The sequence below is a fragment of the Lepidochelys kempii genome, chromosome 2, assembly GCF_965140265.1.
Source record: "Lepidochelys kempii isolate rLepKem1 chromosome 2, rLepKem1.hap2, whole genome shotgun sequence".
In the NCBI taxonomy this organism is placed as follows: Eukaryota; Metazoa; Chordata; order Testudines; family Cheloniidae; genus Lepidochelys; species Lepidochelys kempii.
Window position 1 is genome coordinate 109,164,514 of NC_133257.1, and position 12,788 is coordinate 109,177,301.

General features: G+C 39.3%; 1 long non-coding RNA gene across 1 annotated transcript in view; it reads left to right on the top strand.

The window, feature by feature from the left end:
* The window catches only part of LOC140906939 (uncharacterized), a 78,553-nt gene that overhangs the window by 63,999 nt on the left and 1,766 nt on the right, over positions 1-12,788 (top strand). Inside the window, exon 3 of the long non-coding RNA XR_012157298.1 lies at positions 11,735-11,902. This is a non-coding gene — a long non-coding RNA (uncharacterized lncRNA). The remainder of the gene's footprint in view (positions 1-11,734; positions 11,903-12,788) is intronic.

Sequence of the window (12,788 nt, forward strand, 5' to 3'; positions counted from 1 at the left end):
GTAAGCTTGTTTATATTTCAAATACCCACATATCTGGTCATGTTGTTGGTATTGTACAAAAATAAGAGCAATGCTTGGGTACAAATGCACCAACAGTCATTAGCCATTCTCACATCAGTGGTTTTACAGTTTTGTCTCCCATCAGTTTAATTGCAGTGGAATTTAAATGCATTGCAGGCTGTTAAGAAGCTGAAATCTTTAGCTTTCTTCAGAAATCTATCTGCCTGAAGCTAAACTTCAAGGATGAAATCCTTGCCCAATTGAAGTCAGTAACAAAACTCCCACCGACTTTAGTGGGGACAGGATTTCAACCCAAGTCTTAATAGGCAAAAAGTCTGAAGTTGCCACAGCTCAGGAAGAAGAGGGCCTCTTTTGTAATCTTTCAGTACATGTTGATTTCAGAAAAAGATGTTATTTAACATCAGTTCTCGCTTTGACATTCTTCCATGAAAGTGAGAGGAAGATGCCACTTGCCAAATTCAAACTTTCAATGTCTGTCAGGGGATACAAGACCATCCTATTTTGAAATATGGGTAAGATTAAGCTCACAGGGCTATCTGTATTACATAGGTATTGCTTTCTGCAGCAACCACTAGCTCTGACACTATATCAGCAATCGCAATTCTAGAGCAAAAAGGCATATAGATATGTATTCTCCCTTTTTTTTTTTTTTTTGTGTGGAGGGCCTTGAAATTAATTAACTTCCAATGTGCTTTAATTACTAATAGACTGCGTCACTGGATTTAACAAAGTCAACAAGACTATCACTTTTACCTTAATTAGTCTAATTGAGAAATGTACTCATACATTTTGGCTTTTAGTAAACAGAGCAGCTTTCTAATTAAAAAATTTAAAGGACTAGTACATTCATAAGAGAAGCACAGACATATGCATGGAAAGACAGACAATAGCATAGATACAGGGTGAGCAGAGCACACCAGTGGATAGTCATAGCTGATTATGATGAAAATGAAATTAATATCTTCAGGGATTCTGAAAGGAAGTAACTTGAAAGAAAAGCATATTCATCTATGCTGCATGCAGGCTGCATAAAGGTGAGAGGAAGTTTGGTTGCCATTTGCACCTGATCCATGCTGGGCAGGATATGGGATAGAAAGTGATTTATTTTGGAATTGTTACTGCTGCTGTTAATTTGCCGAGAGATGAAATACTCGTGGCAGGCTGTGATTTGGCTCTCTCTTTCCATTCTTTCCTTCCTTCTGCAAAATGTCCTACGTTTGCCAAAAGGTAGCTACTCAAAGGTCGAGACCAAACCCCGTGTTCACTGGCCCTTCCTGTTGTCCTGCCTAACCTCGAAAGGTGGCAACTCTAAGAGTATAATAGTAAGTCAACAGCTGCTGGCCTTCCAGACAAATGCTTCCTTTTTCCTTCTTGATGTGCTGTTGTTTCATTTGCTGCTCTGTTCAGTTGCACCTGTTCAAAATCATGTGCAGGTAGGTGCATCCTCCATAGTCCTGGTATGTAGATGAAATGATTAGAATGCTATTTTTTAAATAGAAGGTTCTGACATCTTAAAGCAAAAATAGTCTAAAAATATTCAAGTCGATTGTATCCTTTTAAGCAAACTCTCAGAATAGAAAGCATCCTATTCATAATTTGGATTTTCTGTTTGGTTTTTACAAAGAGAATCTCACTAACTGTAGACTCTTGCTCTCATACACACACTCCTGTTATAACTACTTCACTCTCCCTGGGTTTGATAGGCGCTGGATTTAACAGCCATTCGGAGCTTGAATTTGTCTGTTAAAGCTACTGTGTAGGCCTTTTTGTAGACAGCAATGGTGGACCAATGAGTACAAGTAAACCATGTAAGCAACAGAGGAAGAGTTTACTTCCAGTTCTTTTTCCATTGACCCTTTGTTTGTGTGCAGTCTGAAAGAGAGATTTCTATTCCACATTTACCTTGTGTATTTCTTAGGAGTGAAATCAAACCAAAACTCTGTATCCAAACACCATATCTGAACTTTGTAGCTTTGTAATGCACAGATTCAAAACTCTGTGTTCAAACTTTCTTGAACCTGAGCATCAGTCAGGTTTGACTCTCAACTTTCCTACAATTTGAGTTTGGATTTGGTCCATTATAGCAATCTAAGTTGCAAACTCAGATCTTAAATTTGGATCTGAGGACTTGCTTTGGGTAAATATCTAGTATTTCTGTGTCTTCTGCAACCTGGTAAAGTTTCAGTAAAGCAGAATTCTTTAGAACATTGATCTGAGAGCTGGATATTGCTGGTAGGACTAGAGGTTAGGCACAGTACTTACACGTTTCTAAAAGAATAACAAAAACTAAAGAGATCGCAAGGAGGTGATGAATGCTGGAGTATTTATGTATGTATGTATGGTATACAAGCGGTGGATCATTCTGTTTGCCAAGAATTTTGGGGTTGAACGCTGTCATGGTTTGAATTGTATGACCAGTCAAGCTGAATATATATTTTAATGGATTTTGCTTATAAGTTAGAGTAGCTGATCCTGCAAACTTCTTTAAAAGCAAATAATATGAATGTGAAGAGTGACTTCATTCCCCAACATTTTTTAATGGATGGTGGATCAGTATAAGTAACATAATATTCTTCTCTTGAAACCAGATCATGTGATCTGAAGCTTGCCATTTCACTCAAGCAACAGACCTGGACTGAATTGCTCATGCATGGCTCCCCTTTCTTTGACACTTTCTCAGTGATGGCCCATATGTGTAGGTTGTGCAGCCACTTCTGAGATTAGTGAGTTGTATATAAGAGTATCAATGGGTGGCTGCATGTCAGAGAATTGTGTTCCATCCTAAAACCCCTTTTGTTGTGGAGTATTGGTAAAATGAGGAACCTGATCAACCTGTGATCCCAGGCAAGCTTTTAGTGCCTGAGAGCTCCCACCCCTTGGATTGAACACTGAAACAGATTTGGAACTTGCTGAAGTATTGTTAGCAACGTGTAATTGCCAAAATGTTCTCTGCTTCCAGATTGGAACTGATTTTCTTTTTCAACCAGATGTAGCTCATTTGTGACGTACGAAGAGAAAAATGGGCAAAGACAGAAAAATGCATATAGACAAGGCAGATGTTTTAATAATAATAAATACTAAGCCTAATATTAATGGGAAACATAACTGTCAATTAAACAAGGTAAATAAAACTATTTGGAAATGGCTCTTATCTTTTTTAGTAAATAACTTTTAAAGGGAGAAACATATGTAACTTGGAAAGACTCACGTGGTTGAATTGCTTTTTGTAGTAAGAAATTGTCCAAGATTTTCAAATATGGCTGCCTAAAAAAGTGGCCTGAATTTTGTGTATTAAATACCATTGATTTCAGTGTGACTTTAATGGGAGTTGTTGGGTTCAGACATTTTTTTAAAATCAGGCTATTTATTCTGGTGCTTACACAGGGATTTAGGAGACTAATTTTAGGTACCCATCAATGAAAAATCTTGGTTCTTATTCCTTATAATATGGGCATCCTGAATCAATAAAAGATCAGAAATTAACTTGTTCTAGAGTATTAAAAATTGAAGATTGTGGCATATGTAATTCAAAACGTAATTCCCATGTCTGCAGTGAGGTCTCGTATCTGACCTATGACCTTAATATTATGAGATACAGTATTATTTATACAGGCAAACATATCATATATTAATTTATTATAGCTAATTAATAACTTCCTAGTAAATCTACAGTGTAAATAGAATTCATTAGATTCTAAAATATGACTTATTTACACTGAATGTATTTATAACTGTTCATTGGCAGGCAGCTCCACTTCCATCTACCAGTGCTTAATTGTCTTGGTAACAACAGACTATTGTAATCTTTGTATTTGGAGGCACAGGGCCATATGGTACCTTCTGCTTCTATGAGTAAAGGATAGAAGAGTCCATCAGATCCAGATGCCAAAAGGGACACCGCGCCCATTGCTGCATTGTTTTCAATGTTCCTTGACTCTGCAGAGAACCTGTGAGGTATGGGATCTGTCTGTGGACAGGAGTAGGACGGAACGGCTTGGGGAATGGATGTAGAGTCAGCACTGTCACTCCAGTGAATTACTCTTTTCTATTTATGCTGTGGAAACCCCATGCCTCAGGGTAGCTGGCTCTCAGAGGTGGGGTCAGGCCCCCAACCTGTCTGTGACAGACTTAGCTAAGGAGAACAAGCCAATCCAGAATCACCTGTGAGTAGTTAATTGCCTAGGTGGCTGGGCACCAGTTAATTAGCCAAGGAACACCTGGGCCTTATAGAGGGTTATGAGATCTCAATTGGGAGGTTCTAGAAAACAGGATGCTCCTGAGGGGAGGGACTTCTCAGGAGAGCTGATTAGGCAGCTCACCAGGAAAGAAGACACACAGAAGGAAGAGGTTCTGAAAGGGAAGGGCTAAGAGTTTCAAACCGTAGGCCTAGGGAGATGTGGAAGGACCTTACTAGACAGCAGCAGGCATGTCTGATCCCAGATGAACTATACTATCAGGAGAAAAGCTGCAGTGGTTTGACCTCTGTAGGGATCCTGAACTCCAGAGAAGGAACCCTTCCTCCAGGTGGTGGTCAGAGGGCAGTCCCAGATCAAGAACACCTCGCTGGTAAGGAGCCTGGATGGAGGAGAAGGAGATGGATGGACTCAGGTGGAGAGGATGGACTAAAGTTAACTTCTTCCTTCCCCGCCCCCAAGCTAGGATATTGGGTAGAAGGCTTGGGGTAGAAGGGGACATTGTTCACTACATAAAAGCTTCCTTGATCTCACTGAAAGCCCACTAGGGGAAACTGAGGCAGGGATGTGCACACAAGTCTGCACCAGGCTGTGAGGAGGCATATTAGCCTTGACACAAGGGGGCACTCCAGGGTAGGTGTCTGCCCTAACACCCCACTTTATGGGAGCATTCCAAGCCCAACAGCTTGTAGGGGGCCCCTGGTAGCACAAATCCTGCAAGAGTCAGACTGTCAAGGAGCCAGAAGGGGCAGAAAAGAGACAAGAGTCAGGGCAGAGGCAGAAGGCCCTAAGTAGCGGCTTTCTGATTCCACAGATCCCCAAGATGTGTGTTTTCAGTGTTGCTGGCTGTTCTGCAGAGGAGCAAACTCTGTTCTCATAGAGAACAATTCATGTAAAAAACTGAGAGGAACCAGGGGTTGCTTGTGCATGGCGTGATATGTCCCATAACTTATCTGCTTCAGTACCATAGTGATTGCATGATATAAGAACCTAAACAGAACCGGTTAGGAATTGTATTTATTTTGCAATAAAAACAGCTAAGCAATTGTAATCTATTATAAATTTGCATGATAAATTGCTGAATAATTATACTTATTAAAATGGTCCCAGAAAAACAATGATCTTTCTGATTTACTTCACTTTACCCAAGCATCAATAAGGAATTAGATGAGGTGATTTCTAAAACATCTGTGGATGAAAGCTTGGGGTGTTCTCCCTGGGTATGAAAGCAAGCAGTCCCTCTAATCCCTTATTCCATTAAATCTAATAATGAACACATGCTTGCTCAAAATCTTTTCCAAGGCATAGATGGGTGGGCTACTGAGAAAAAGATTGATGACTGGCACCTGTATCTATGAGGTGGTCAGCTCATGATACAAATTCCTTCCCCTACTTCCAGAGCAGTTGTGTGCCACTCTTCCTCTGTACAAAGACCATTTGCTTTTCATGTAGTAATGAAGAACAATGTTTTAACAGACAAAGGCGCTTCTAGTTTATTATTGTGCTGTCTGACTAGCACTAGATGCTGGGAAAAATGGTAATTCACAGTGTGAATGCTTCTTGTCTACCCATATGGGTTAGGGCTGAGCATGTACAATGTATATTGCATAAGGTACAATGGTGAACACTGTGAGAATGAGAGAAGCTCAAATTACAGCTGTTTTTGATAGCCAAGGAACTATAGTCTTTTGTGGTTAAAAAAACCCAAACAAAACCCAAAATATTGTCCTTTAAACAGTGTGTTGCTGCATTCAGTTACAATATGTTAGGTTTCAGTGTTTGCAAATTAATATACAAAATCTACAGATATACTGTTGGAACACCTGTATTCTCCTATTTTCTCTTGAAAACTGATACAAGGCACAGGTGGCTCCTCGTTAACTTATTTCATGAAAATATAAATACACTGCACAATTCTCTTGCCTTAACTATATAATTACCGAAACATGATTGTTACTGATTTAATGTAATCAACATTGTAAGGGGAATATTCTGAGCCCTTTGTGAATGGCTCTATTCTGAGGGGATTTACACCCCATGTAAATCTGATTTAAATGGGAATGTGGTGGAATGTGGCTTTCCTATTTAACCTATGCAAAAATCTATATTCTCCCACCTAGACTTCTTGCTGTGCAATGGGATACTCAGCTGGTGCACAGTGGGGGAAGGGAGCGACAGAAGTCCAATAAGGATGGAGGAAGTAGGGGAGGGAATATATCAAACAAGCAAATTATACATTTTGATTCAATATTCTGATATTCTTATCAATGCTTTCCAGAATGTGACACTGACACAAACTGCAAACAATGTGGAAAAAGCAGCAAACATGTAGGTGTGTCTATGGTACTATGATTTTTTTGAAAGGACTACTGTTACAGCATAAATAAAAACCTAGAGGAAAAGCAACAGTGAACCATATTAACATTCAAAACCAGATTATTTTTAAAAATAATTTTAGTAGTGTAAAGGTATATTATCTTTCGGTTTTAATTTATTGAACGATAGCCAGATTTATTCAATTAAGATAATACACTTCAAGGTTAACTACCATTTGATGTTCACTTAGGCAAGCTATTGTACAGTTATGTAAATTTCATGAACAGAGCCACTACTCGAGTGTCTTAATTACAAGCAAAAAGTGTAATTTAAATATGAATAAGTGAATAGTTGTCTGTATTTCCTGTTTACATTTTCCTGTCATCTTAAAGACAAAAATTAACTAGCCATCTATGTTGCATCTTCTGTCTCTAAAATGAAAAATAATTCTTGTATACATTTAAAAAAGGAGAAAAAATTAGAAATGTCCCAGTCTTTACAGTGATTAACAACGTGAATTTTAATGTAGCCAGACCACAATTTGTGTGTGTATATATAGAGTATTTTTGTTTTTAACTAGTTTGTGTAGTTTGCATAATTTAAAGAAAATATAATTTCTATATAAAATACTTTAGTCCTTTTAAACTTTCAGACAAGACTATTCAAGGTTTATTTTGCATGCATATATTTAGTGCTAAGAGAGAGCATGAATTTCTTTTATATATAAACAGTGGTGGTGTTATAGTGTTCAAAATAGTTTTTTCTATATTCATTTATAACCATCATAAATGAAATTTATGTAACAAAACATTTATAGCATTATTCCCTCAATTTTTAGACCAAATTCCCTACGTTCCTATCACATGTAGACAGTCTTAAATTTCCCCCCCCCATTGTTTTGAATTTTTGTGTGTCTAAAAATGATCTAGAAATAAATCTGTTATTAATCAGTATCAACAAGGGAGGGATGATTAGTTAATAAAAAACATGCCTCATTTCTGTGGACCAAACAGCTAATTCTGGTTCTCAGTATGTACAGAAGCTCCTGAAAGAATATTCCCATCCTTCAGTGATGTAGCTGCTGCTCTCCCCCAGGAATGAGAAGTTCACTATTCATTCTGTGCTTGCATCATCCTTTCCAACATGTTCCCACTGATACATTAAAGGAATTAATTGCTCATAATGATCTCACCATCTGTTAACAGAGGTTCATACCTACAGGCTGGTGGCATGTGGTGGTCCTATTCAGAAATCAATAGGCAATGCTGGGGGAACGCTTTCCCACATTGCCTTCCATTGCACTTTGAAAAGGGGAGGAGAGCTCAGTGTTGGCCATCTGCTCCTTGTCTTTCTGTGAGAGACCTTGATGCAGTCCAGCACAGCTCTGATCTGACTCCAATCTGATTGGAATGTGGCTGATCTGAGAGCCTCTCAAAGCTGTGAAAGTGAGTCAAAAGGAGATCCCCATTGTCCAGAATGGCTGAAAGAAAATGATCACTTTAAAATTCATAACTCCCAGGTGCCTGCCATCTATTCATGGGAAAAACTCTCTGAACTTCTCTTCATTAAAAAGAGAGGGAGTTTTGCTAAAAAGAGAGAAAAGGAAGTAGTTTGTGGGAATGTGCAGGGGATTTCAGGCTAAACAAATGAGGAATGTGGATTTTTTACTCTTAGTAAAAGACCCATGTAAGGAAAGGGAAGCATTTGTAAAAGCAGGGCCTGTGTGCTAGAGGCCCTTCCCTGGGGCACTATAGCAAAATAAAAAGGGACTTTTTTTCTCTAGGGAGTTTTTTCCCCCTCTTACCTGTTTGAATGAGGATAGGAACAGTATATGAACAAAGTCTGTTCTTACTTTCTTTGACATCCAAAACTAATTCATTCTCTCTCCTCCTTCCTTTTTCCCTATAATTTGTTTTGGTTGCCTATAACGCTGACTTGACCATGGACACATGAAACATCAATATGTGTCCTTATAGGGCACTGTGCTTTTTGGCGGGTGGGGGGGAGGTGAAGGTGGCACATTCTTTCGGCCTGCCGTCAAAACTTTCCCCTCCTCCACATTTTATAATCTTTGGTGCCTGGCCTATCACAGATACCAGTGAGAAGCTCTTTGATTTCCCTCCCAGTTAATAAAACCTCCATATTGCCAAGCATTTCCAGATCCTTCCCCAATGCCCAAATACACTACATGCATTTCCAAAATCTGAACATCTTCACACAGGGCCTTAGAAAATTTCAAGTGGAATATGGTTGCTCCCTTTAGTCTGTCATAATTCTTGCTTAGGACTTTGAAACAGCTAAAGTAGAGACTGACTCCCAGAGAATAATGGGGTCAAAGGCCAGAAGGGACCATTGTGCTCATCTCATCTGACTCCTGAATAGAATCATAGAACTGAGGTCCCTTCCAGACCTACAAGAGGTCATCAAGCCCCTGTTCTGAGGCAGGATTAAGTAAACTTTGACTGTACCTCACAGATCCAATGATGGGGATTCCACAACCTCCTTAGAAGCCTGTTCTAGAGTCTAACTACCTTTATAGATAGATATTAGGAAAAACATTCTAACTAAAATCTAGCTTGCTGCAGATTAAGCCTGTTACTGCTTGTCCTGCTTTCAATGGATTACTGTCCACTTTGTAACAGCCCTTAACATATTTGAAGACTGTTATCAGGTTTCCCCTCAGTCTTGTCTAAAGACTAAACATGTGCAGTGTTTTTAACATTTCCTCTTAGATCAAGTTTTCAAAACCTTTTATTTTTTTTGTTGCTCTCCTCTAGACTCTCTCCAATTTGTCCACATCTTTCCTAAAGTGTGGTACCAAGAATTGGACACAGTACTCTAGCTGAGGCTTCACCAGTGATGAGTAGAGTAGGACAGTTACCTCTGTTTGTCTTTGTCCTGTTAGTACACCCCAGCATGATAGTAGTAGTTTTCACTACTGCATCACATTGTTTACTTATGTTCAGTTTGTGATCCACTATAACCCCCAGATCCTTTTCAGCAGTACTACCCCTAAGCCAGTTATTCCCATTTTGTAGTTGTACAATTGACTTTTCCTTCCTAAGTGTAGGACTTTGCTTTATTGAATTTTATCTTGTTGATTTCAGACCAGGTCTCCAATTTATTAAGGTAAATTTGAATTCTAATCCTGTCCTCTAAAGTGCTTGCAACACTGACCATCTTGGTGTTATCCATAAATTATATAGGCATACTCTCCACTGTATTACCCAAGTCATTAATGAAAATACTGAATAGTACTGAACCCGAGACTGACCCCTGAGGGACTCCACTAGACAAGTTTCCCCCAGTTTGACTGTGAACCACTGATAACTACCCTTTCACTATGGTCTTGCACCCAGGGTACAATCTGGACTGTTGAACAGCTGTGTCCCCTTAATTCTCTAGCCTGGGGTGCCTTTTACACGGTTTTGTTGTCAGAACCTCCACTCCTGGCCTGTTTCCACAGCCTTCAGCATGCAAAACTACTCCCAGGTATGTTACATTAATGCTTTGACCAATCACTTATGAATTACATACAGGGCCACATCTGCAAATTCCTAATCCCAGCCTTGTCCCCCAGAAATGTGCATCTTGTACTGATCAGTATGATTCTGAACAGTCAAGCTCATAGAAAGTTCATAATTTCAAGGAAAATCATATGCACCAGCCTTATTATCCCAAATGGAGTTTCCCACACACCTTAATCCAAATATGCTGTTTAAAATAAAAAAATGTAAATTTATTAGCTACAGAAAGATAGATTTTAAGTGGTTACAAGTAATAATGCATAAAAGCCAGGATTGGTTACAAAAGAAATATAAGATAAAACACAAGCTAATGGCTAACTTAACAAACTAACAGTACCTCTCACCTTGATTAAAGAGTTCCTAATAACCTGAAGCACAAATAATTAAGCTATCCTGGGGTAAGGGTACAAGCTTGAAACCTGGGGCACTTGGTTTCAGTTCCCTGCTCTACCACAGCCTGTCTGTGTGACCTTGGACAATTTTAATTGTTGTAAGCCTCAGTTCCTATCTGTAAAATAGGGACAGTAGCACTTCTGTATCTCATAAGAACATAAAAATGGTCATACTGGGTCAGACCAAAGGTCTGTCTAGTCCAGTATCCTGTCTTCCAACAGTGGCCAATGCCATGTAACCCGGAGGGGATGAACAGAACAGGTAATCATCAAGTGATCCATCTGCTGTCACCAATTCCCAGCTTCTGGCAACCATCCTGCCCATACTGGCTAGTAACTATTGATGGACCTATCCTCCATGAACTTATCTAGTTCTAATTTGAACCCTGTTATAGACTTGGCCTTCAAAACGTCATCTGGGAAGGAGTTCCACAGATTGACTGTGCGTTGTGTGAAAAAATACTTCCTTTTGTTTGCTTTAAACCTGCTGCCTATTAATTTCATTTGGTGACCCCTAGAAGGAGTAAATAACACTTCCTTATTTACTTTCTCCACACCAGGAATGAGTTTATAGACGTCCATCATATCCCCCGTGAGTTGTCACGTTTCCAAAATGAAAAGTCCCAGTCTTATTAATCTCTCCTCATATGGCAGCTGTTCCATACCCCTAATCATTTTTGTTGCCCTTTTCTGAAACTTTTTCAATTCCAATATATCTTTTTTGAGATGGGGCGACCACATTTGCATGCAATATTCAAGATGTGGGCATACCATAGATTTATAGGGGCAATTTATTTTTCTGTCGTCTTAGCTATCCCTTTCTGAATGATTCCTAACATTGTTTGCTCTTTTGACTGCCGCTGCACACTGCGTGGATGTTTTCAGAGAACTATTCATAATGACTCCAAGATCTCTTTCTTGAGTAGTAACAGCTAGTTTAGGCCCCATCATTTTGTACGTATAGTTGGGATTATGTTTTCCAATGTGCATTACTTTGCATTTATCAGAATTGAATTTCATCAGCCATTTTGTTGCCCAGTCACCCAGTTCTGAGAGATCTGTTTGTAGCTCTTTGCAGTCTGCCTGGGACTTAACTATCTTGAGCAAATTTGTATCATCTGCAAATTTTGCCACCTTACTGTTTACCCCTTTTCCCAGATCATTTATGAATATATTGAATAGGACTGGGCCCAGTACAGACCCCTGGGGAACCCCACTATTTACCTCTCTGCATTCTGAAAACTGACCATTTATTTCTACCCTTTGTTTCCTATCTTTTAACCAGTTACCAATCCATGAGAGGACCTACCTTCCTTATCCGATGACAGCTTAAGAGCCTTTGGTGAGGGACCTTGTCAAAGGCTTTCTGAAAATCTAAGTACACTATTTCCACTGGATCCCCTTTGTCCACATGCTTGTTGACCCCCTCAAAGAATTTTACTAGATTGGCGAGGTATGATTTCCCTTTACAAAAACCATGTTGACTCTTCCCCAAGAAATTACGTTCATCTATGTGTCTGACAACTTTGTTCTTCACTATAGTTTCAACCAGTTTGCCCAATACTGAAATCAGACTTCCCTGCCTGCAATTGCCGGGGTCATCTCTGGAGCCCTTTTAAAAAATTGGTATCACATTAGCTATCCTCCAGTCATTTGGTACAGAAGCTCATTTTAAATGATAGGTTACAGGCTACAGTTAGTAGTTCTGCAATTTCACGTTTGAGTTCCCTCAGAACTCTTGGACCTTACAGGAGTATCATGAAAATTAATCCATTAAAGATTGTGAGGTGCTCAGATACTATAGTAATGGCAATCATATAGGCACTTAACTAGATTGTAAGTTCTTTAGGGCAGGGACCATTTTTTTGGTAAAGAATCTAGCACAACAGGGTCCTGGTCCATGAGTATGGTTCATAGACTCTATGGTAATAATAAGTAGAAATGTCTGAAGAGTTGGGGATGCTCTCACAGTATCTCACTTGAAATTTGCTAGTGCCAGTGCTGGAATGCTAGTTTTACATTAGCCTTAATGTTAAAATGGATGACTCTCAAAGACAGTGAGGTCCACAGACTGGAGGATACAGAGGAAAAATGCGAGAAACTCAGCCCTGGTCTACACTATGAGTTTAGGTCAAATTTAGCAGCATTACATGGATTTAACTCTGCACTTGTCCACACAATTAAACCATTTTTGTTGACTTAATGGGCTCTTAAAATCTATTTCTGTACTCCTCCCCGACAAGGGGATTAGCGCTGAAATAGACATCACTAGGTCGATTTTGAGGTAGTGTGGATGCAATTCGATGGTATTGGACTCCAGTAGCTATCCCAGAGTGCTC